General features: G+C 44.0%; 1 protein-coding gene and 3 non-coding genes across 4 annotated transcripts in view; 2 read left to right on the forward strand and 2 right to left on the reverse strand.

The window, feature by feature from the left end:
- LOC140717809 (uncharacterized) overlaps window positions 1-25,364 on the forward strand; it is an 845,297-nt gene that overhangs the window by 785,173 nt on the left and 34,760 nt on the right. The gene's annotated exons all lie outside the window — the stretch shown is intronic.
- On the forward strand, window positions 13,676-13,747 carry trnag-ccc (transfer RNA glycine (anticodon CCC)). Its single transcript has one exon. It is a non-coding gene; the product is annotated as a tRNA-Gly (tRNA).
- Window positions 15,427-15,500, reverse strand: trnan-guu (transfer RNA asparagine (anticodon GUU)). Its single transcript has one exon. It is a non-coding gene; the product is annotated as a tRNA-Asn (tRNA).
- trnam-cau (transfer RNA methionine (anticodon CAU)) lies at window positions 15,618-15,689 on the reverse strand. The gene has a single exon. It is a non-coding gene; the product is annotated as a tRNA-Met (tRNA).

Raw genomic sequence — 25,364 nt, forward strand, 5'->3', positions numbered from 1 at the left:
ACTACACCTCCAATCTTTGTATCATCAGCAAATTTGTTAATCCAATATACCACATTATCATCCAGATCATTGATATAGATGACAAATAACAATGGACCCAGTACTGAACCCTGTGGCACACCACTAGTCACAGGCCTCCACTTAGAGAAGCAGTCCTCCACTACCACTCTCTGGCTTCTCCCAATGAGACAATGTCTAATCCAATTTACTATCTCACCATGTATACCTAGCGACTGCATCTTCCTGACTAACCTCCTATGTGGACCTTGTCAAAGGCCTTAATGAAGTCCATGTAGACAACATCCATGCCTTCCCTTCATCCACTTTCCATGTAACCTCCTCAAAAAACTCTAATAGATTTGTTAAACATGACCTACCACACACAAAGCCATGTTGACTCTCCCTAATAAGTCCCTGTCCATTTAAATACTTGTAGATCATATCTCTTAGTACTCCTTCCAATAATTTACCTACTACTGACGTCAACCTTACCAGCCTATAATTTCCCAGATTACTTTTAGAGCCTTTTTTAAGCAACAGAACCACATGAGCTATCCTCCAATCCTCCGGCACCTCACCATAGATACTGACATTTTAAATATATCTGCCAGGGCCCCTGCAATTTCAACACTAGTCTCCTTCAAGGTCCGAGGGAATACCCTGTCAGGTTCTGGGGATTTATCTACTCTGATTTGCCTCAAGGTAGCAAGCACCTCCTCCTCTTCAATCTGAATAGGTTCCGTGGCCTCACTACTTGTTTGCCTTATTTCCATTGACTCCATGCCAGTTTCCTTAGTAAATACAGACACAAAATACGCATTTAAGATCTCCCGCATTTCATTTGGTTCCATACATAGCCAACAACACTGATCTTCAAGAGGATCAATTTTATCCCTTACTATCCTCTTGCTCTTAATATACCTGTAGAAACTCTTTGGATTATCCTTCACCTTGACTGCCAAAGCTACCTCATGTGTTTTTTTTTTCCCTCCTGATTTCTTTAAGTATTTTTTGTACTTTTTATGCTCCTCAAGTACCTGATTTGCTCCCTGTTTCCTATACATGTCATACATCTCTCTCTCTTCTTCATTATTAGAGTTCCAATATCCCTAGAGAACCAAGGTTCTGTATCCTTCTTCATTTTGCCTTAAATCCTGACAGGAACATACAAACTCTGCACTCTCAAAATTTCTCCATTGAAGGCGTCCCTCTTACCAACCACACCCTTGCCAGAGAACAACCTGTCCAAATCCACACTTTTTAGATCCTTTCTCATTTCTTCAAGTTTGGCTTTTTTTCCAGTTTAGAACCTCAACCCGAGGACCAGATCTATCTTTATCCATGATCAAGTTGAAACTAATGGTGTTATGATCACTGGAACCAATGTTTCCCCTACACACACTTCCGTCACCTGTCCTAACTCGTTTCCTAATAGGAGATCTAATATTGCATCCTCTCTAATCAGTGCCACTATATATTGATTAAGAAAACTTTCCTGAACACACTTTACAAACAAAAACTTCTCTAGACCTTTAACAGTATGGGAGTCCCAATCAATATGTGGAAAATTTAAATCCCCTACTGACACAACTTTATGTTTCCTGCAGTTGTCTGCTATCTCTCCACAGTTTGCTCCTCCAATTCTCACTGACTATTGGGTGAACTATAAAACAACCCCATTAATGTGGTCATACATTTCCTGTTTCTCAGCTCTATCCATATGACCTCGGTAGACAAGCCCTCCAATCTGTCCTGCCTGAGCACCACTGTAACATTTCCCCTGACTAGCAATGCCACCACCCCCCCCCCCCCCCCCACCCTTCATCCCTCTGCCTCTATCACATCTGAAACATCGGAACTCTGGAACCTTAAGCTGCCTGTCCTGCCCCTCTTGTAGCCAAGTTTCACAATTGGCTACAATGTCATAGTTCCATGTCATTTCACACCCTCAGCTCGTCAGCCTTCCCCACAATACTCCTCGCATTGAAGTAGACACACCTCAGAAGATTACCACCGCTCCACTATCTACTCTGGCATTCTGGTTCCCATCCCCCTGCAAATCTAGTTTAACCCCCTCCCCCCCATAACACTAACAAACCTCCCTGCAAGGATATTGGTTCCCCTGTAGTTTAGATGTAACCTGTTTCTCTTGTATAGGTCCCAATGATCCTGCAATGTGAAACCCTGCCCCCTACACCAGTTCCACAGCCACGTGTTCATCCTCCAGAGCATCCTATTCTTACCCTCACAGGCATGTGGCACAGGTAGGAATCCTAAGATTACCACCCTTGAGGCCCTGCTTTTTGACTTCCTACCAAGCTCTCTATACTCATTCTTCAGGACCTCCTCACTCTTTCTTCCTATGTCATAACGTCATAAAACATTGTAACTAGACCACTGACCCCTTACTGAAAAAAGAAATCTACAGAAAAATATTGTCAAAGCCAAAATTTTAATCTAAAGTCAGTTAATAGAAACATAGAAAACCTACAGCACGATACAAGCCCTTTGGCCCACAAATTTGTGCCGAAAATGTCCCTACCTTAGAAATTACTAGACTTACCCATAGCCCTTATTTTACTAAGCTTCATGTACTTATCCAAAAGTCGCTTAAAAGTCCCTATCGTATCCGCCTCCACCACCGTTGCCAGCAGCCCATTCCACTCACTAACCACTCTCTGAGTAAAAACTTACCCCTGACGTCTCCTCTGTACCTTCTCTGCAGCAGCTTAAACTTGTGTCCTCTTGTGGCAACCATTTCAGCCCTGGGCAAACACATCTGAGTATCCACACAATCAATGCCTCTCATCATCTTATACACCTCTATCATGTTACCGCTCATCCTCTGTCGTTCCAAGGAGAAAAGTCCCTTGCATCCTTTCTATGGCTTCCACATCCTTCCTGTAGTGAGGAAACCAGAACTGAGCACAGTACTCCAAATGGGGTCTGACCAGGTTCCTATACAGCTGCAGCATTACCTCTTGGTTCCTTAATTCAATTCCATGGTTGATGAAGGCCAATACACCGTACCCATTCTTAGCCACAGAGCCAAACTGCGCAGCTGCTTTGAGTGTCCTATGGACTCAGATCCCAAGATACCTCAGATCCTCCACACTGTCTAGATTCCTAACATTAATATTATATTCTACCATCATATTTTACCTACCAAAATTAACCACTTCACACTTATCTGGGTTGAACATCTGCCACTTCTCAGCCCAGTTGCATTCTATCAATGTCCTGTTGTAACCTCTGACAGCCCTCCAGACTATCCACACAACTCCAATCTTTGTCTCATCAGCAAGCTTACTAACCCATCCCTCCACTTCCTCATCCAGGTCATTTATAAAAATTACAAAGACAAAAAGTCACAGAATAGATCCCTGAGGCACACCACTGGTCACCGAGTCCCATGCGGAATATGACCCGTCTACAACCACTCTTTGCCTTCTGTGGGGAAGCCAGTTCTCAATCCACAAAGCAATGTTCCCTTGGATCCTTGCCTCCTTACTTTCTCAATAAGCCTTGCATGGTGTACCTTATCAAATTCCTTGCTTAGTTCTGGTTTCCTCACTACAGGAAGGATGTGGAAGCCATAGAAATCCTTGTACCCTATATCTACTGCTCTTCCTTCAACAATGCGTTTAGTCACATCCTCAGAAAATTCAATCAGGATCGTAAGCACGACCTGCCCTTGACCAAGCCATACTGACTACAACTACTCCTCCTTATTATACCTTTCCAAATGTTCATAAATCCTGACTCTCAGGATCTTCTCCATCAACTTACAAACACTGAGATAAGACTCACTGGTCTATAATTTCCTGTGCTATCTCTACTCCTTTTCTTGAATAAAGAAACAACATCCACAACCCTCCAATCCTCCAGAATCTATCCCATCCCCATTGATGCTGTGAAGATCATTACCAGTGGCTCAGCAATCTCCTCCCTTGACTCCTACTGTCCCCTGGGTTACATCTCATCTTGTCCCGGTGACTTAAACAACTTGATGTATTCCAAGATCTCCAGCACATTCTCTTCCTTAATATCTACATGCTCAAGCTTTTCAGTCTACTTCACGTAATCACTACAATCACCAAGATCCTTTACTATAGTGAATGCTGAAGTAAAATTTTCATTAAAGTACCTCCACTATTTCCTTTGGTTCCATACACATCTTATCCTCTTGATCTTCACATACTTGTAGAAGGACTTGGGTCTTTCTTTAATCCTGTGTACCAAGGCCTTCTCATGGCCCCTTCTGGCTCTCCTAATTTCCTTCTTAAGCTCCTTCCTGTTAGCCTTTTAATCTTCTAGATCTCTAATATTATCTTGCTCTCTGAACCTTTTGTAAGCTTGACTAGATTTATTACAGCCTTTGTACACCACGGTTCCTGTACCCAACCATAACCTTCCTGTCTAAATGGAACGTACCTACCCAGAACTCCACACAAATATTCCCTGAACATTTGCCACATTTCATCTGTACTTTTCCCTGAGAACATATCTTTCCAATTTAAGCTTCCAATTTCCTGCCTGATAGCATCATAATTCCCACTTACTCCAATTAAATGCTTTTCTAACTTGTCTGTCCCTATCTCTCTCCAAATCTATTGTAAAGGAGATAGAATGATGATCACGGTCTCATAAATGCTCTCCCACTGAAAGATCTGACACCTGACGAGGGTCATTTCCCAGTTGTTATCACAATGCGTATATTTCACCATATAGTTCAAAGTTCAAAGTAAAGTTTATTCTCACAGTGCATACACGTCACCTCATTCAACCCTGAAATTCATTTTCTGCAGGCATTCTTTGCAAATCTATAGAACAGTAATTGTGAACTGTAAATATGAGGAACTATAAACTGTAAACAAACAGTGCAAATGCAGAAAAATAAATAGCAATAAATAATGAGCATGAAATAACAATATAACAGAGTCCCCAAATGAGTTCTGACATGAGAGCCGCTGTCCCCTTTACTTCAGGCCCCTGATGTTTGAGGGGTGGTAACTGTTCTTGAACCTGGTGCTGCGAGTCCTGAGGTACCTGTATCTTCTACTTGATGGCAGCAGTGAGAAAAGAGCATTGCCTGGGTGGTGAGGATCTTTGATGATGGATGTTGCTTTTCTATGGCTATGTTTCATGTAGATGTGCTCAGTGGTTATGAATGGTTAACCCCTGATGTACCTGGGCTGAATCCACTACCTTTTGTAGGATTTCCCACGCAAAGGCATTGATGATCCTTTACCAGGCTGTAATGCAGCCAGTCAGCACACTTTCCACCACATATTTATAGAAGTTTGGCAAAGTTTTCGATGACATGCTGAATCTCTGAGATCCCTAAGGAAGTAAAGGTGCAGTCGTGCTTTCTTCACAATAATATTTATATGATGGGTCCAGGACAGATCCTCTGACAGTGACACACAGGAATTTAAAGTTACTGACTCTCTTCACTTCTGATTGTCCAATGATTACTGGCTCATGTATGTCTGGTTTCCCTCTCCTGAAGTCTGCAATCTGTCCCTTGGTCGTACTGACACTGAGTGAGAGGTTGTTGTTATTATGCCACTCAGACAAGCTTGATCTCTGGAGCCTTGCTCTTTAGGCTCTGTCTGTATGCAGGTAGGACGAGTACAGTCAAATGATCTGACTTAACAAAATGCGGTCTCAGGAGCAAACAATAGGCATTCCTTATCGTAGTGCAGTAGAGGTCCAGTGTGTTGGGACCTCTGGCACAATAGGGTACTACTTTCAGATTCACTTTTTTTCAGGTATTTACAGGAAAATAAATACAATGGTTTTATGAAAACCATAAACAGCAAAGACTGACAGACAACCAATGTGCAAAAGACAGATCATGCAAATAATAAAAAATAAATTTTACTGTGAAATTCAATTGTAGAATACTTGTAAGTGAGTCTGCAGATTATGGAATCAGTTCAGTGAAGATACCTGTGTCATTTCAAAATCATGACTGCTGTAGGGTAATAAATCTTCCTGAAGCTGGTGATGTGGGACCTAAGGCTTCTGTACATCCTTCCCGATGGTAGCTGTGTGAAGAGAGCATGAGGTGGATGAAGGATGTTGTTGATGATGGATGCAGTTTACTTGTAGAAGTGCATCTTGTAAATGTACTGAATGATGGGGAGGGCTTTGCCTGTGATGAACTGGGATGCATCCACTAGTTAGAAACATTGAAACGCTATAGCACAATACAGGCCCTTCGGCCCACGATGCTGTGCAAAACCTGTACTTATTTTAAAAATTACCTGTCGTTATCCATAGCCCTCTATTTTTCTAAGCCTCACATACCTATACAGGAGTCTCTTAAAAGACACTATTGTATCCGCCTCCACCACCTTTGCCAGCAACACATTCCACACACTTACCATGCTCAGTGTAAAAAACTTGCCCCTGACATCGCCACAAAGTTCTTGTAGACCTTTCCTTTCCATTCCTGATCATTGTGTTTCCATATCAGGCCATGATGAAACCAATCAGGTTTCTCTCCACTGTGCATCTATATATGTCAAAGTTTTAGATGTCATGCTGACTATATGCAGGTAGAGTCGCTGCCTTCTTTATAATGGCACTTACTGCTAGTTCCAGGACAGTCCTTCTGAAATGATAATGCTGAGAAATTTAATGTTACTGACTCTCTCCACCTCCAGTCCCTGATGATGACTGGTTCCACTATCACTGCTACAGATGGCTTCAAATGATAGATAGATAGATAGATAGATAGATAGATAGATAGATAGATAGATAGATAGATAGATAGATAGATAGATAGATAGATAGATAGATAGATAGATAGATAGATAGATAGATAGATAGATACTTTATTCATCCCCATGGGGAAATTCAACTTTTTTCCAATGTCCCATACACTTGTTGTAGCAAAACTAATTACATACAATACTTAACTCAGTAAAAAAAAAATATGAGATGCATCTAAATCACTATCTCAAAAAGCATTACTAATAGCTTTTAAAAAGTTCTTAAGTCCTGGTGGTAGAATTGTAAAGCCTAATGGCATTGGGGAGTATTGACCTCTTCATCCTGTCTGAGGAGCATTGCATCGATAGTAACCTGTCGCTGAAACTGCTTCTCTGTCTCTGGATGGTGCTATGTAGAGGATGTTCAGAGTTATCCATAATTGACCGTAGCCTACTCAGCGCCCTTCGCTCAGCTACCGATGTTAAACTCTCCAGTACTTTGCCCACAACAGAGCCCACCTTCCTTACCAGCTTATTAAGACGTGAGGTGTCCCTCTTCTTAATGCTTCCTCCCCAACACGCCACCACAAAGAAGAGGGGGCTCTCCACAACTGACCTATAGATCATCTTCAGCATCTCACTACAGGCATTGAATGACGCCAACCTTCTAAGGAAGTACAGTCGACTCTGTGCCTTCCTGCACAAGGCATCTGTGTTGGCAGTCCAGTCTAGCTTTTCGTCTAACTGTACTCCCAGATACTTGTAGGTCTTAACCTGCTCCACACATTCTCCATTAATGATCACTGGCTCCATATGAGGCCTAGATCTCCTAAAGTCCACCACCATCTCCTTGGTCTTGGTGATATTGAGACGCAGGTAGTTTGAGTTGGACCGTATCACAAAGTCCTGTATCAGTTTCCTATACTCCTCCTCCTGTCCATTCCTGACACACCCCACTATGGCTGTGTCATCAGCGGACTTCTGCACATGGCAGGACCCGAGTTATATTGGAAGTCTGATGTGTACAGGGTGAACAGGACCGGAGAGAGTACGGTTCCCTGCGGCGCTCCTGTGCTGCTGACCACCGTGTCAGACCTACAGTCTCCCAACCGCACATACTGAGGTCTATCTGTCAAGTAGTCCACTATCCAATCCACCATGTGAGAGACTACTCCCATCTCCGTTAGTTTGTGCCTTAAGATCTTGGGCTGGATGGTGTTAAAGGCACTAGAGAAGTCAAGGAATGTAATCCTCACAGCCCAACTGACCCCATCTAGGTGAGAGAGTGATTTGTGCAGCAAATACGTGATAGCATCCTCCACTCCCACCTTCTCCTTATACGCAAACTGAAGAGGATCCTGGGCGTGCCTGGTTTGTGGCCTCAGATTCTGTATTATCAGTGTACATCAGCGTATTCACTTAAAACCTCATCCTTACATCATTTAGGCTCTTAAAATTAAATTATATTGATTATGAATTGCAGAAAATTACTAAGCCAGTGACTCAGCCTTCTCTTAATCAATACTGGAATGTTAACTCTATGAGTTAATAACCACCCCCCCCCCCCCCCAATTTTCTTAATCATTCCCCAAACATCTCTAAGTTTAATACCGTGTCAACACTATCACAAGATGACCTCCAGTAAACCTCTTTCAGAACCTTCAACAATTTCCTCACCACAGCCTGTGGCCTTTCATACTTAAAAAGATCACTTGGAGAGTGATAATTCTCAACTCTCGCAACCACCTTATTTCTCTCCCTAATTGCCTCTGCACACTCCTCCGTCCTCCATGGTAATGTATTCCTCCTACTGATGCCATTTTAACAGGAAACACTTACACAGCAGATTGATGAATAGTATGACATAACCATTCATTGCAGAAATCCATATAATCTTCAATGTTCAGCCCAGACAGACATTCATCACATAAAAACTCTCCCAGTTTGCTTTACCGAAATTCCAACTCCCAAAAGCAGATTCCAGTCTGCTATATAACTCCAAACACAAGCTTAAAAATATAGGATAATGATCACTCCCCAATGTTTCATCACCCATGACATCACTCACTCCAGCCAGAATGCTTGAAACTGGAGTTAAATCTACAGCAGTTTTCAGACTATTATAAACGTTACATCTCATAGCCCTCCCATCATTAAGGCACAAAGATTAGAAATAACTAAAAATTCTTCCACCAACAAACCATTCCATGAATGGCCCCACAGTGAACTATGTGCACAAAAATCCCCACACCATACCACCCTTAGTGAGCTGGAGCTAGAACTGAATTGAAAATACACTTGGACTAAGATGTCAACAGACCAGTGTTATCACCAGTGGGATCATCAATTGATCTGCAGCCTGTCCTCAGGAGTTTCAGCCCGCTTATGATCAAGATTCCCTCGAGGTGGTGGGGCAGCAGTGCTAAAGCACCACCTCCAGCGGGTAAGCTTAAAAACTTGGCAGCTGCCTCTATCAGAGTTGTTGGTCGCTTCCATCCAACAGATAGTCTACTCTTCAGGTGTCTATGCAACTACTGAAGGGTTTGCAAAAAGATGGATACACTGTCCGATTATCTGCCACTCCGGACGTACTTGGTCCACTCCCATGATAATCCTGTCTCTGCTGCCTCAGTGACAGCCCTGCTGGTTGACTTGATCTCTCTCCCAGTGAAGCCAGGGTCACGCAGCCACTTCTGGAAAGTGAACACAATAAAGCCACGGGAGCCGACTTCGAATGGATAGCTTGAGACCTTCCACCCTCTGTCTCTACATATACCTTCCAACAAATCAATCCAAAGCTTTCCACAAGAGATTTACCACTTTAAAACCCCTACCTGTGTAATCAAATACATCTACTACAAGAGCCTCATACACTTTATTTACATCCACAACTCTATGTCCGATCACTTTCCTTATTAAACTTGCAACACTACCCCCTCTACCGATTAACCTAACACATCTAATTACAATATAATCAGGCAAAGGGAAACATAAACGTGGTAACAGCCAGGTTTCCTGAATAGATATGATATTGGGTGAATTTGGTGAATCCGAAATAAATGTCTTAATGTCTTGACAATCAGACTTCTTGCATTCCATTGCAATATTCTTAATCCCATTATTTATCCGCAGAACGAGACTGAAATAGAGATACACCACCTATTTAAGCATCATTGACAGTTTCCCACATAACGCCAGTTATGAATAGATACTTTTCAGCAGCTTTCACAATAACTTTAATTTTCTCAGTATGATAACTGGGCAGTACGAATCACCACACCCTTTATAAACATCACAAGCTTCAGTTTATCAACAAGTAAAATACGTTTAGTAATGGAATTCAGTAATGCGACATATAGTCACTGAATTCACATTCTGTTTTCCAACTGATAATACTTGATCAACATTTGGTTTAACTTTTCACAAGGCATCTGCATAAGACACACTTAACTTTACTTTAACCTGATCAACCAGCTGCCTTCTTAAGCACCTCACATCCTTATAAACTGCACTCTGTTCTCCTCGCAATTACAATAATTAAACTTTTCAGCTTCACTTTCTTCATACTTATGTTCCCACCACACTCCCTACAACTTAGTTTCCCATGATATACTGCCACAACATGCCTAAACCTCTGATATTGGTAACATCGAAGCAGAGGTGGAATATAAGTTTGTACATTATAACCAATATATCAATACAGTTAAACACTCCATCCTTTCTCCATTTCTGACAACTTGTAATCTCTTTACCTTCTCTACCTTGCCTCCCAGTAAATGAGATTTAATGATTTCATCTCCTCTATCGAAATCTCCACCAGAACACCGGTTTTAACACCCTTAATACCTCTATTTTCATTAGTCAACATAGATTCTAACTTACTTTTACCCAAATAAAGCATTCAAATGCAATGCCTTCTCACACTTTCTTATCTTGAGTCACGATTAGCACATCACCTCCTCTTCCTTTCTTTTTTCAATCCTTTTATTACATTTCAAATTAATAAGCTTATCAATATTGATAATGGTACATAGAGATCAGGATTACATTAATAATGGTTGACAAGCAAAAACACATCTTTAAAATAGCAAATAGTGTTTTGCCTCCCAATCTCTTAGTAATTAACCATGAAAAAAAGATATTTATAAAAAGAGAAAAAAAAAACCTAGACTAAGAAAAACTAACTTAAAAAAACAAAGAATGGGCTGCCATTTTCATTGGTTAAAATTTTAATTTTTTGTTAACTCTGCTCCTATATACATGAACAAAAACAAACTAAAAAGAGGATACAGAAAGAGTCGAATTACATCATATGAAAATATTGAATAAGTGGCTTCCAAGTTTCATCAAATTCAACCGAAGGGTCCATAGTACCACTGCTAATTTTCCCCAAATTTAGACATCTTATCGTTTGGGAAAACCATTGAGGAGTGGTAGGGGGATCGGAAGCTTTCCATTTAAGTAAAATGGATCTTCTGACTATTAATGTCACAAATGCAATTAAACTACAAGCTGATGAGGATAAGTGACTGGAGTCTATCACTGGTAGTCCAAAAATTGCCGTAATAGGATGAGGTAGTAAATCAACGAGCAGAACTACAGAAATAATATCAAAAATAGCTTTCCAATATTTTCCTAGAAGAGGACAAGACCAGAACATATGTTTCAAGGAAGCTACTTCAGAATTACATCTATCACAAAGAGGATTTATATGAGGGTAAAAACGAGCTAACTTATCTTTGGACATATGAGCCCTATGAAGCACCATCAATTGTATCAAAGTGTCACTGGCACACATTGAAGAAGTATTAACTAGTTTAAGAATTTTCTCCCATTTCTCTGTAGATAAAGATATTTGAAATTCTTTTTCAGATTTAGATTCAGATTTAGTTTATTGTAATTTAGAAACCACAAATGCAATGCAGTTAAAAAATGAGACAACGTTCCCCCAGAATGATATCACAAAAACATATGACGAAACAGACTACACCAGAAAATCCACGTAACGTTTGGCAATCCCCAATCCAGAGTCCGGAGAGGCTGCTACGTATTAATATTGTGCTAGCACGTTCCCCGGAAAGGAGCTCCAAAATCCACCAGACAAAAACAAGACCAAAAACTAAAGCTACAAGACCTGAACAAAACCACATAATTATAGCATATAGATACAACAGTGCAAACATAGCATAATTGATATAAAAAAAACAGACTATGGGCACAGCAAAAATAGTCCAAGATGTTAAAGGACTGTAAGTTCAAAAGAAATCATCACAGTTTCCATAAGTCCCCAGGGTCCCGACAGACTCGTCATCCCACTCATTCTTAGTTTTATCAGATGTACCTAGACGTATTTTCGTAATCAAATCAGGAGTAATTGCTATTAATCTCTTCTTAAGGGTTGAGCACAATCTATATTCCCTAAAGCAGATTTCAACTCTGTGGTTAAATTGCTGGAGGAAATTGGGGCTGATGAATGGTCTCGGCCTGAAATGTCGACTGAACTCTTTTCCATAGATGCTGCCTCGTCTGTTGGGTGCCTACAGCATTTTGCGTGCTGCCACAGTTAATTTAATAGGATTGATGAAAGAAGGTTGTTCCGGGTCAAATTTAAACAATACAATACCTTGAAGTGGAATTTCTTTTTTTTTTTCAAAATATCCAACCCTTCCTCTCGATCAGTTGAAATCATTCCCAGATTATGTTACTTTCTTCTGTTTTCCAGATCTAGATTGAACTTCATTCCAACTTTCACCCGCACTCACCAGACTCTACATTTCCGGATCCTTTTCTAGGCACTCGACCCCCACCTGAACCTACCTTATTTCCCAACATTCCCACACATTCACAACCAGCATCATCAACCCGAACCCTCTCCATGTGTTCTGCTATGAATTAAGTCTAGGGGCGGATCCACGCAACCTGTGTTGTATTATCGTCACAAAATTCAAGCGTACATTCCTCCAGTGCACTTTCTAAGCGTCTGTTCGGAGGGTCCTGTGTTGCATGAGGGGCTGTGTGGCTTTAAACCCGGCGGTAAACACGTCCGCATGGTATCGTACTCTCCAAAGTGTTTCAGCTGTTCCTTTTTCTGTCTTCTCCACACAGTCACCCAGACAAACTGAGAGAGTCGGCAGGAGTGCTGGGAAAGTGCGGGAGTTCATATCTCACAGCAACCGCCCCTGTTTAACGTTTCGGAGTGAAGGATTCGGTCACCGAGTGTAACGCCGAACAGCGTTGAGATACAGTCACGATGACGGATGACTGAAACAAAAACGCTGAACAGAACATCCCTTGTTCTCGGGAAACGCTCCAGTTCCGGGCTATTTGCACACTAGATTGTCCCATCTTCTAATAACGGTTTCATTTGAAGCAGGAAAATGGTCTTCCCGTCGGTAAATTAAACCCCGTTCTCCTGCGTAACAGGCGGGGATTGAACTAACGAGAAATAAACAAGAGTGTGGAATCTTTCATACGGATGTCAGGGTTTAGGAGAGTTCATAAAGTCACTCTGATGTTTCTTCGTTGAGTGTAGAGCTGGTGGTTTTTACTCATCCCCTCCTCACTGTGTGACTGGAGGGGTCTCAGCATTCTTCAGCGATGCAGTCATTTACTGAGTTCAAGGACTGGCCAAAGGAAGGGTTCCCATTAGCATCCAACTGCGTGTTGTTTGAACGGATATTTATAATCAGCAGTTGTTTCCCACTTTCTGATAAGTGAAGCAGAAAACCATTTGCAGCCCTTCGAATCTCTCGGGTCGATTCTCCATACACTCGGATCCCAGGTGCTGTGTTTCTCCCATCTGTCGGAATGTCGCGACATCTACTGGTCAGAATAGGAACTGTAACGGAGAGAGGAATGATCCTTCAGAAAACAGCTCAGAAACTGATAATCGAGTTACAGAATCTTGTAGCACAAGAGAACATTCAGTAACCGAATCTCGTTTGTATCAGGGTGCGATGGTGGTATAGTGGTGAGCATAGCTGCTTCCCAAGCAGTTGACCCGGGTTCGATTCCCGACCATCGCAGTTTGTACACTTTTAGCACAATGAACGCAGAATTCACGGGCAATTTGCTGTGAATGAAATTCACTCCAATGGATCAGATGGATCCCTCATGTACGATGGTGGTGATCCTTCATGTTGGATGATCGAGGACCCCAAACTGAATGAAAAACACAACATTAGACCCGGGAATTCAGTTAGTTCCAAGGGCTCGGCTCGAGGAAACGCACACTTTCTGGTCAAATCGAACAGGCAGAATCCTGATCAAAGACACAACGCGACCCGAATATTCTCTCGTTCCCCTCTTTCATCTGGCAGAAGGTACAAAAGCCCAAAAGCACAATTCACAGTCTCAGGGATAGTTTCAGTCCCTCTGCTGTGTCTATTGAACGGTTGCCCGTAAGATAGGACGGACGTTTGACCTCACAATCCACCTCGGTATGAAGCTGCACCTTATTATTTACCTGCCCCGTGCTTTCCCTGTCGCTGTTACACTTTATTCTGCATTTTGTTATTGCTTCACCTTGTTCTCTCCCAATACACTGTGTAATGATTTGATCTCTATGAACAGTGAGGATGAGAAGCGTTTCACTGTATTTCGGTATATGTGACTGAAACACGTAGAACAGATTCAATCTCCACTGAGCCCGTTGCGGCAGCAGTAGGGAGCGCCGGCCACCGGACAGCGCAGAGTTTCCCAGCTGAGAATGAAAAACAGCAGAAAAAAGCTGAGATCACAGAGGGGGAGCAGTGAGAGAGGGTTTCACTGAACTCTCATCGATGGGAAGATTCAAACTTCTTCAGAGTAGGCATCCCCTATTGACTTCAATGGATCTGGGGTTGAGAGGGTGAACGGCTTTCAGTTGCTCGGTACAAACATCAGCGAGGATCTCACGAGGTCTGCACACACCGGCTGCGTGGTGAAAAGGGCACAACAGCGTCTCTTTCACCTCAGACGGTTGAAGAACTGTAATATGATCCCCAAATTGTAAAGACTTTCTATAGGGGACCATCCTGACTGGATGCATCACTGCCCGGGATGGGAACTGTAATTCCCTCAATCGTAGGAATCTGTAAGGAGCGGTGCGGGCAGCCGAGCGTGTCTGTTGATGTGATCTTCCCAGTATTCAGGACATTTACAGAGACAGGTGTGTAAATAGGACCTGAAGGATCGTTGGGGACCCGAGTCACCCCAATCTCAAACTGTTCCTGGTGCTACCATCCGGGAAAGAGTACAGTAGCATAAAAGCCAGGACCAACAGGCTCCGACACAACTTCTTCCACCAGGCCATCAGACCGACTCATTCACGCTGATACAATCGTATTTCTATGTTATATTGACTGTCCTGTTGTACATACTGTTTATTACATATTTCTATAAGTTGTACATTGCACATTTAGACGGAGACATAACGTAAACATTTTTACTCCTCATGCATGTGAAGGACGTAATTAATAATGTCCATTGAATTCAATTCCACGGAAGAGACTTCGCAGTGTAGCAGTCGAATCGCAGACGGGAATATGTGCAGATGCTGGAAATCCAAGCAACATACACAAAATGCTGGAGGAACTCAGCACCCATGCTGCTTCGTGATCCTGAAGAAGGGTTTCGGCCTGAAAAATCGACTGTGTACTTTATTCCATAGATGCGGCTGCACATTTTCTCTTGTACGAGAGAAAATAAACTACTGGATCACTACCGTCCCTGGGTGGGCTCGAACCACCAACCTTTCGGTTAACAGCCGAACGCGCTCACCGATTGCGCCACAGAGACGACTATTTAAAAGAGTACGAATAAATGAGAAATTCCAATTGAAATGCGATTCCTTGTTATTGGTGCATAGTGTTTTAAAAAACAAAGTTGAATACCTGCTGCCGCCAACAGAGAATATAGCAGAGGATGGTTTCGATCCATCGACCTCTGGGTTATGGGCCCAGCACGCTTCCGCTGCGCCACTCTGCTACAGGAAGTGTAATCAATTGTTGAACTGTGAATGCTGCGCTTTTTTATGTGTATGTATGCATGCGTTTATGTCTGTGCCTGTATCTGTACATGTCAAAGTCTGGGTCTGTGCTTGTGTCTGTACATGACTGGGTCTGGTTCTGTGTCTGTTTATGTCTACGCCTGTGTCTGTACATGTGTGTGTCTGGTTCTCTGTCTGTATTTGACTGGGTCCATTCCGTCTTTTTCCCGTTTCATACTCACGTTCTTCACTTTCTTTTGATGATTACCTGTTTCTCCTCTTTCTCGTTTTCTCCACCTTCCCTACTCTCTGACTCACCCAGTTATAATCTCTCTGCCGTTTATGATCTATCCGTCTTGCACCTCGTTCCCGATATTTCGCCACTGAAATGCGTTTTACATTATTTAATTGTCCAGACGGACAATTCATCCCACTGGTAGGCGTTTTTTTGAAATAAATAACGACGTTTTCACCTGAGGTGCCATTAACTTCCTTATCCTGTCCTGATGATTGAATGACAGTCGGAGTTCCTTCAGTGTTGAACCAGCAGATCAACTAGTGAAGCGGAACTCGCGACATTAATGTACTGCAAACGCTGACATCAAATGCAACAATTCCTCTGCCGGGATTAACTGTTACTGTCATGTTCAGACCTTCACAGCCGGACCAGTTTGTGACAGATGGGGAGGTGTGGAGTATCGCAGATGATTCGCCCCTCCCTGCCACAAGGGGCGGGTTTTCCATTTCTCAACCAAAGCTGTGTGACTGATACAGTAAAGGTCGGGTTTAAACTCTCCCACGTAGGACGGTGTAAAGACAGACTGGCAGTCGCTTATCCCGTGGCCAGCTGAGTTACACCAGCATTTTGTGAATGTTGCTCGGAATTTCGCCGTCTGGGATTTCCCGCCGATTTTTCAATTCACAGGCACCAACCTGGACTTCGTTACATGCAAGCATACGATTTCTCATTGAAATATATCCGGGTTGTCAAAAGTACTGGAAATCCTTTTTCTGAGTCACCGATCACAAAGAGCGAACATTGAAAGGTAGAAAACAGAAGTCGGAGGGGATATCTAGCTTCTCCAGCCTGCTCCGCTATTCAATCCGATCCTGCCTTGATTTCTCGAACTTCCGGTAATGCCCCCTTCCCTTCACCATTCCTCATTTCCTTTTCCGTCTCTCACGTTATCTCCTTGCCTGCCCATCGCCTCCCTCTGGTGCTCCTCCTACCTTTGCTTTCTTCCATGGCCTTCTGTCCTCTCCTATCAGACTCCCTCTTTTCCAGTCCTGTATCTCTTTCGCCAAACAACTTCTCAAATGTTTGCTTCACCCCAGCCCCTCCCGGTTTCACCTAGCACCTTGCTTCTAACTTTCCTCCCTCCAACTTTTAATTCTACTACTCATCTTTTTTTTTTCTCCAGTCCTGCTGAAGAGTCTTGACCCGAAAAATCGACTGTTCTCTTTTCCATTGATGCTGCCTGGCCTGCTGAGTTCCTCCAGCATTCTGTGTGTGTTGATCCGTGTCTTCTATCTCACTTACCAAACCAGTGAATCTGCTTCCTCACAGCATCTTCCCAAATCTTTGATTAAGTATATATTCTGAGAAATGTTCTTAAATTGCAAAAATAAAATTCGAATTGATTAACTGATTAAAAGCTATTAGCACATACCAAAACAAGCCACAGAAAATGTTAGTTAAAGACCCTGTTTGAGTAAAGAAATTGTGTTTTTCCCTCCCAGAGGCAGACTCTGGATATGAGCTGTTTGTCTGGTCTTGGAATGAGTTCCCAAACATAAATTAATATTATACCAGAGACAGACTGGTACAGAATGAAACCCACACTCTCACACTGTATCAGAGACTGACAGGTACAGGAGGAACCCCACCCTCACACTGTACCAGAGACTGGTAGGAACAGAATGAAACCTACACTCTCATACTGTACAGAGACTAGTGTGTGCAAATGTTTTTGATTTGCCTATTTTGTGAAACGTACTCAAATTTACTGCTAAACCCTGCACCATGCCTCCTCGTTACCTCTTGAATAAATCCACCCATCACGTGACCGTGACCAGTCTCTGCCTTTCTGAAATGAGATTGCACTGTAACTGTGTCGTCTCAAAATGAAAGCTAACATTGTATTTGCCACCTTACTCCCAACTCAGCTGCAAGCCAGCATTTGGGGAATCCTGTACAAGGACGCCCAGCTCCATTTGTACCTCTAATGTTTGAATTTTCTCCCTATTTAGAAAATCAGTTACTTAGAAAATACATTATTTGTAATATAATGCTTAATAATGGACTCTGACATCATGTTAAACACTGAAATCAGGCCATTTGACTGTTACCCACTTCTGTTTCTCAAAAAAGTGTGGAGATATTTGCAATATTGCACTTTCCAGAAATACTTCTGTATCTAGTGATTCCTGAAAAGTAGCAACTAATTCTTCCACCACCCGTTCAGCTACTCTTTCATATATCTGCCATGAAGTCCTTCTGTCCCAGATGAGCTGTCGACATTCAGATGCTTCCACTTCCCAAGCGCCTCAGCCTGTTCAGTTATGGGAGGCTACGGGACGACACCAAGTGGTAGGACGTGGTAGGCGAGGCAAAGGTGGATACGCGGGACAAAAATTATCAAAAGACTTGGGAATGTATCGGCCCGTGATTAACTCGGTTGTGGGATACAGATGCAGACACGGTGTCTCTGGCCATGGAGAACAACGGCTTACTCCTTCTGTCTGCAGAAAGTGACATTAATAGCCAGCGCTGGAATGAGAATGATGAACCTGTAACGTTCGACAGTTTTGAGGATTTCTCCCTCTGCGATAGACTGGGACACGAGTGTGCATCTTGATACATCAGAGACGAGGGACGCATGACGCTTTGTTCATGCAAAGAATTCAAGACAACACTTAAGAGAAAAATTAGGAGGGCGAAAGGAATGTCCAAGGTTGCTCTGGCAGACAAGGAGAAGGAGAATCCCAGGGCGTCTACAGATATTTTAAGAGCAAAAGAATAGCAAGGATAAAAATGGCCTTCTTGGTGGTCAGCGTGGTCATCTGTAAATGGAGCCAAAGGAGATTGGGGAGAACTTAAATGAAAATTTAGCACCTTTATTTTCTCAGGAAACGGACCGACAGTCTATATAACTAAGGTAAAACAATACTGAGGTCATAGACACTATTCTGATTACAAACGAGGAGGCAAATCGTGGTCTAAACACCCCACGGCCTCTTAACATGCCCTCTTTGTCCTTGTTGAAGGTTAGTGCAGAAATTGCAGGGGCCACCGCAGATATATTTCAAATATCCTTAACCACCGGTGATGTCCAGAAGGTTTGTTGTTCTGTTGCTTAAGAAAGATTCTATGAAATTAGACGTCGCTGAATCTGAAGTCAGTAATGGGTAATTATTGGAATATACTCGAGAACCAGATATACACAATACGTATATTTGGATAGACAGGGCCTGATTAGAGACAGCCAACGTAGCTTTGTTCATAGTAGGGTTATGTCTAACCGGTCTAATAGAGTTTTTCGAGCAGCTTACAAGGTTGGTTGATGAGGAAGACTGTCACACTGGATCATTGGACCCAATTGTAGTATCAAGCAGACTTGGAAGGAATAAACAAAGCTAGGGATGTTATTAACAAAAGAGACAATACAACAGAACTTATAATATCCTGGATAACCCAGAATAAAGTCGGCTTCAAATTCACTGGGCAGGGATCAGGGCCACCGATACACGAGAGATTAGCACTGCCATTTTACATACACTCCAGGGCAGTAAAGAATCCGTGCCCAGCAATATAAAACACCAGACTCTTGACAAGCTTACAAAAAGCCATTCTGATAAAGAGACGGGTCCAAGGACGCTTAATTTGACACCTGCAATGCCTCGAGGGGAATTAATTGGAAGTATCCAAAGACTATTGCAACTTGTATGCAATCTAGAGAAGCTCTAACTGTGACAGATACCACCCCGAAGCGGAAGATACGTTATAATTATAATTTAAAAACGCAGAAATACAGGAAAACAACAGTAAAAAGCTCAGAGCCCTCAGAATATTCTACCAACGATCCGAGGTTGTGAGAGATGGAGCTAGACATACGGCCGAACTGGTCTTCCTGTCAAGAAATGCACTGTCCTGTTACAGAGAAAGTTGTTGAGACCAAAGACATTTCATTCGCCAGCGTTTTGAAATGATCATGTTAAACGCTGAGCTGAACTGGAGATCAACAATATCCTGGCGGCTGAGGAGCCATTTTCCAGATGGGGAAAGCTGCATTGAAGAGCAAAGGATATGGCATAATCAATGGACCAAACTGAGCGAACTGGAAACGGTTCAATAGTTCTAGAAGATGGAACTTAATGCGATCCATAACCGGCTGCTCAAAGCATCTCATTTTCATTGAAATGAGCGCCACTGGACGATAGTTATTAATTCAGGTTACTGTCGCCCTCGTGTTCACCGGGATGATGGCGATTGTCTTGAAGCCGGAGGGGACAGAACACTCTTCTGAAGAGATGTTGAAGGTGTCTGTTTGAAACTCTGTTAACAGGGCTGCTTAGTCACTCAGCATCCGACGATGTATGTTATCAGGCCCCGCAGCTTTACGCGGGGTGATCTTTGCGAGGATCACCCTCACATCAGCTGCGGCCAGAGACAGTGTCGCTCCTCAGGGAGACGGGGCTTTCTCGCTGCACGTTGTTCTGTATATCGAACAGTGCATAAAAAACAATCAACCTACCACGCAGAGAGACGTCACTGTCGCGGACGTGCGAGTTAAAGTTGCAGTCCATTATGATCTGAATACCCTGTCACCTGCACAGGTAGTTCTGGTCTCCTTATCTGACTCAACATGTCCGGGTTTTCAGAGGACGATCACCAGGTTGCTCCGGAAATGAAGTTGTTACCCTATGACGGAGAGACTGAGTTGCCTTGGACTATACTCGGCGGAATGCAGGCAATTCAGAGGAAATATTATAGAAACACAGAAAACTCCGAGAAGGATAGATGAGATAGAAACAGAAAAGTTGTTTCGGCTGTTAAATGAGACCAGAGCGAGGGGACATAGCTCAAGAACCGGAGGAATACAATTAGGATGGAGATGATGTGCCCAGCGGTACGATGTTCCCAGGGAGGAAGTAGGATATAAGTGGTTAGGTACATTTTACACAGAGTTAGACAGCATTGTACACAGAAAGGAATTGAGGATTGGAGGAAAGAGTACGTTCATGTACCTCAGGCCTCGTCCAGATTCCCGTGATATTACTGAATGGCAGACTATACTCGATGGCCTGATGGCCTACTCCTGCTCCTATTTCTTACCTCTTATTTCTATACTGCTTTATAATGCTTTGTTCTGGTGTGTGTGTGTGTGTGTGTGTGTGTGTGTGTGTGTGTGTGTGTGTGTGTGTGTGTGTGTGTGTGTGTGTGTGTGTGTGTGTGTGTGTGTGTGTGTGTGTGTGTGTGTGTGTGTGTGTGTGTGTGTGCACGCGCGCTAGTGGGATGGGGTGTGCGGTGTTCAATGCCTTTATTATATCTTCATTACACAAAACCGAGCCAGGGATTTTTTTTTGTCTCCAGGCGACAATCCCATGATATTATATTTCAGAATCTGTGTCAGATAAATATTTGGTATAGGGAGTCCCACCCCGTGATTAGGCCTCCGTGAATCTCTGCCCGCCACCCTTTGTCAAACGTGACAATGAAACCCCGGAAATATTCAACAGTGAGATTGAAAGCGCGGGACGAACGATAAAACAAAACCACAAGTTGATTCTGTGCCTTCAGAGCTCGCCAGTACTGATGTTGTTTACTGAGGTTGTGAAAACGAAATGATCCATGTCCGACCATAGCAGTGTTCCGGCAGGCAGGATTCACGTAACGATAACGGTACGAACTGTTACGGGAGGAATTATGCGAAAGCACAGTGCACCAGCGATCAGGGTAATGGAGCATCACCACAGCTCAGTTTTGTCGTGGAATCGAACAGGCAGAGTCATAGGCTTTATACATAGACGCATTAGAAAGCAGGGAGACGAAATCCGGTGCATATCGCTCCGGCCACAAACGATGGTGGTGGTATTGAGGATGGGAGAGGAGGTGCTAGATCGGAGCCGATTGCGTTGTGTCGAAAATCGAGGAAAATGCTGCAGGGAAATGAGAATAAAAAACAAAACTGATGATGTTGGAAGCACACAGAAAACAAAGAGACTGTCATAGTCCCGACTGGCAATTCTCCATCTTGATATTACCTTCTTAATTGGGCTTTAATCCCCTCGTCTGATTTCCAAACATTCCCAGTTCCGCTAATTACAGCACACCGGTTTCCCTTTAGCGAACATAGGATAAAACTCGGGCGTCACAGCCCTGATTTGCCGGTTCGTTGGTCGACTCTAGTGTGAGTAAACCTCGTTTCCTGATTGCTCAGGACTGTCGGTTCGAAGCTCCGCATCATTTCCTGGATACATCCTCGTAAACCCTGTCTGCGTGTAAAACTCTCCTGGAAACCGGTTCCTCGTTCGCGACGGTGCTAACTCCTCATGTCTCTGCCTCCGCGCCTGTGTCCTGCACTTGAGGTCGCCCTCAGCCTCGTCTTTGCAACTGAGCGAACAGGCCAAGAGTGAACCCAGCGGACATGGACCCCGTGCAACAGGCCCCCGCCAGCCAGGGCTACCTACTCAATATCACCAAGACCAAGGAGATGGTGGTGGACTTTAGGAGATCTAGGCCTCCTATGGAGCCGGTGATCATTAATGGAGAATGTGTGGAGCAGGTTAAGACCTACAAGTATCTGGGAGTACAGTTAGACGAGAAGCTAGACTGGACTGCCAACACAGATGCCTTGTGCAGGAAGGCACAGAGTCGACTGTACTTCCTTAGAAGGTTGGCGTCATTCAATGTCTGTAGTGAGATGCTGAAGATGTTCTATAGGTCAGTTGTGGAGAGCGCCCTCTTCTTTGTGGTGGCGTGTTGGGGAGGAAGCATTAAGAAGAGGGACGCCTCACGTCTTAATAAGCTGGTAAGGAAGGCGGGCTCTGTCGTGGGCAAAGTACTGGAGAGTTTAACATCGGTAGCTGAGCGAAGGGCGCTGAGTAGGCTACGGTCAATTATGGAAAACTCTGAACATCCTCTACATAGCACCATCCAGAGACAGAGAAGCAGTTTCAGCGACAGGTTACTATCGATGCAATGCTCCTCAGAGAGGATGAAGAGGTCAATACTCCCCAATGCCATTAGGCTTTACAATTCAACCGCCAGGACTTAAGAACTTTTTAAAAGCTATTATTAATGCTTTTTGAGATAGTGATTTAGATGCATATCATATTTTTTTTACTGAGTTAAGTATTGTATGTTATTAGTTTTGCTACAATAAGTGTATGGGACATTGGAAAAAAAGTTGAATTTCCCCATGGGGATGAATAAAGTATCTATCTATCTATCTACTGGGCACCCACGACCAACTGCTCAGAGAGGTCACGGAAAACCTTAGTGTGTTGTCCACGAATGTGAGGAAGGTCAGTGAGCAGTTTGACCGGGTATTCGCTTCCCTTACTCCGTCCCTTCCAAGAACCCCGACTGACCAAACCGCACAGTCTGGGATGGTTACGCCCCTTTGGTCGACAACACAGTCCCCTGGAGAGTCGTACGTACCCGAGCCGGAATCCTACACTGGGAACCTAGGGAAGTGACAGGCCTTATATTACAAAGCTCTTTGGTCTTTGAGCAACAGCCACGTCCGTACGCCTCGGACTGATCAAAGATTGTGTACATCATGGGGCTGTTACGAGGTGTTGCCTTGGCATGGACTACCGCGATCTGGGGCAACCAACCAGAGGTCTGTTCCTCCTTCCCCTCTTTCGTCTCCGAAATGAGGAAGGTCTTTGAACACCCCATTCGCGGTAAGGACGCACTAAGGGGTTTATAACTCTCTGTCAGGGTTCGCGAAGCGTAGCAAAATACTCCATCGAGTTCCGAACATTGTCGGCCGACTCTGGGTGGAATGACGAGGCTCTACGGGATATGTTTCGACAGGGCCTCTCACATAAGACAAAAGATGAATTGGCAGCGAGTGAGGACGCGTACAGCCTGGACTCTCTGATCTCTCTAGCCACCAGGAGGCAGAGAGTTGGGGATTTTTTTCTATTGCGGCCAGCCGGGACATTTCCAGGATCCCTGTCCTGCGGCCAAAACGGAGAGATCACTAGTAGAAAGAGGATCTTGGTGTGCCGGACGACACTTCCTTCTGTCCCCGAGACCCGGATGCAGATCTCGGCTACTGTGAACTATCGACAAGTCCCTGTCCCTATCTGCCTTGGTGGATTCCGGTGCCGAGGGAAATCTGCTGGACGAGGACAAAACCTCCCGGGCGGGAATACGTCGGGAGCCGTTAAGTATCCCTCTGGAGACCCGGGCGCTGCACAAAAACTGCTGGCTCGGTTTACCCACTGCAGGCCACCGCTAACCTTGATTCTGTCCGGAAACCATCGAGAGGAGTTATGATTCTGATTCAGCTTGGTGCTGCGCAAGCGCCGCCGGACGGCTGTTATAACGCGCAGTCGGTGTGAACGGCCTGAGAGTTAAATTGCAAAGTGAGCTTTTTTGACTCGATCCCCTAAGTTGATTTGATTGAGTCTACCTTTAAAAATATTAATGTCAGAAATACTGCGCAGCTCTGGCGGCAGAACATTCCACTCTCTTTTTGATTTGGGTAGATTTAATCTCACCCATTCTCCTCAAGCCACTATGGTTCTAGGATGTCCCTGGCTGAACCACCACAACCCCTACATCGACTGGTCTAGCGGGAGTATAGCCAGCTGGAGCCCGTTTTGTCACGCCACCTGTCTGCGGTCGGCTCTACCCATTACGGAGGTTCCCACGACCTCGCCTGTCTTGGAAGCCCTCGCCTTGTCCAGAGTCCCCGCAGAATACCATGACCTGGGACAGGTATTCAGCAAACAACGGGCTCTTTCCCTGCCTTCGCACCTCCCGTATGATTGCGCTATCGACCTTCTCCCCGGAGCCTCGTTGCCCACCCGTCGTCTTTATTACTTACCCCGCCCGGAGAGAGAAGCCATGGAGAAATATATTAGTGAGTCCTTCGCGGCGGGCATCATTCGATATTCATCGTCCACGGTCGGCGACGGTTTCTTGTTTGTAATGAAGAAAGATAGGTCGCTTTGTCCTCGTATCGATGACCGAGGACTAAACAATATAACAGTTAAACATAAGTACCCACTACCCCTCATTAACTCTGCATTTGAACCACTTCACAGAGCCACCATCTTCTCGGAGGTGGACATTCGAGGCGCCTACCATCTAGTCAGGATGACGGACGGAGACGAGTGGAAGACGGCTTTTAATATACATTTGGGCCACTCTGAATACTTGTCCATGCCGTGTCGCCTCACCAATGCCCCCACCGTTTTTCAAGCCCTAATGAATCATGTGCAGAGGGACTTTATTAATCCTTTCGGGTTCGTCTACCTAGATGATACCTTAATATTGTCTAGCAGCCCCCAGAACCACACTCACCATGACCGTCCAGCCCTCCAGAGACTGTGGGAGAACAAGTTTTGTGTGAAGGCTGAGAAATGTGAGTTCCACGTCCCTTCGTTCAGCTTCCTGGGCTACATCATTGAGAGTGGGCAGCTGAGGGCAGACC

Source organism: Hemitrygon akajei, chromosome 28 (assembly GCF_048418815.1).
Source record: "Hemitrygon akajei chromosome 28, sHemAka1.3, whole genome shotgun sequence".
Classification (NCBI taxonomy): Eukaryota; Metazoa; Chordata; class Chondrichthyes; order Myliobatiformes; family Dasyatidae; genus Hemitrygon; species Hemitrygon akajei.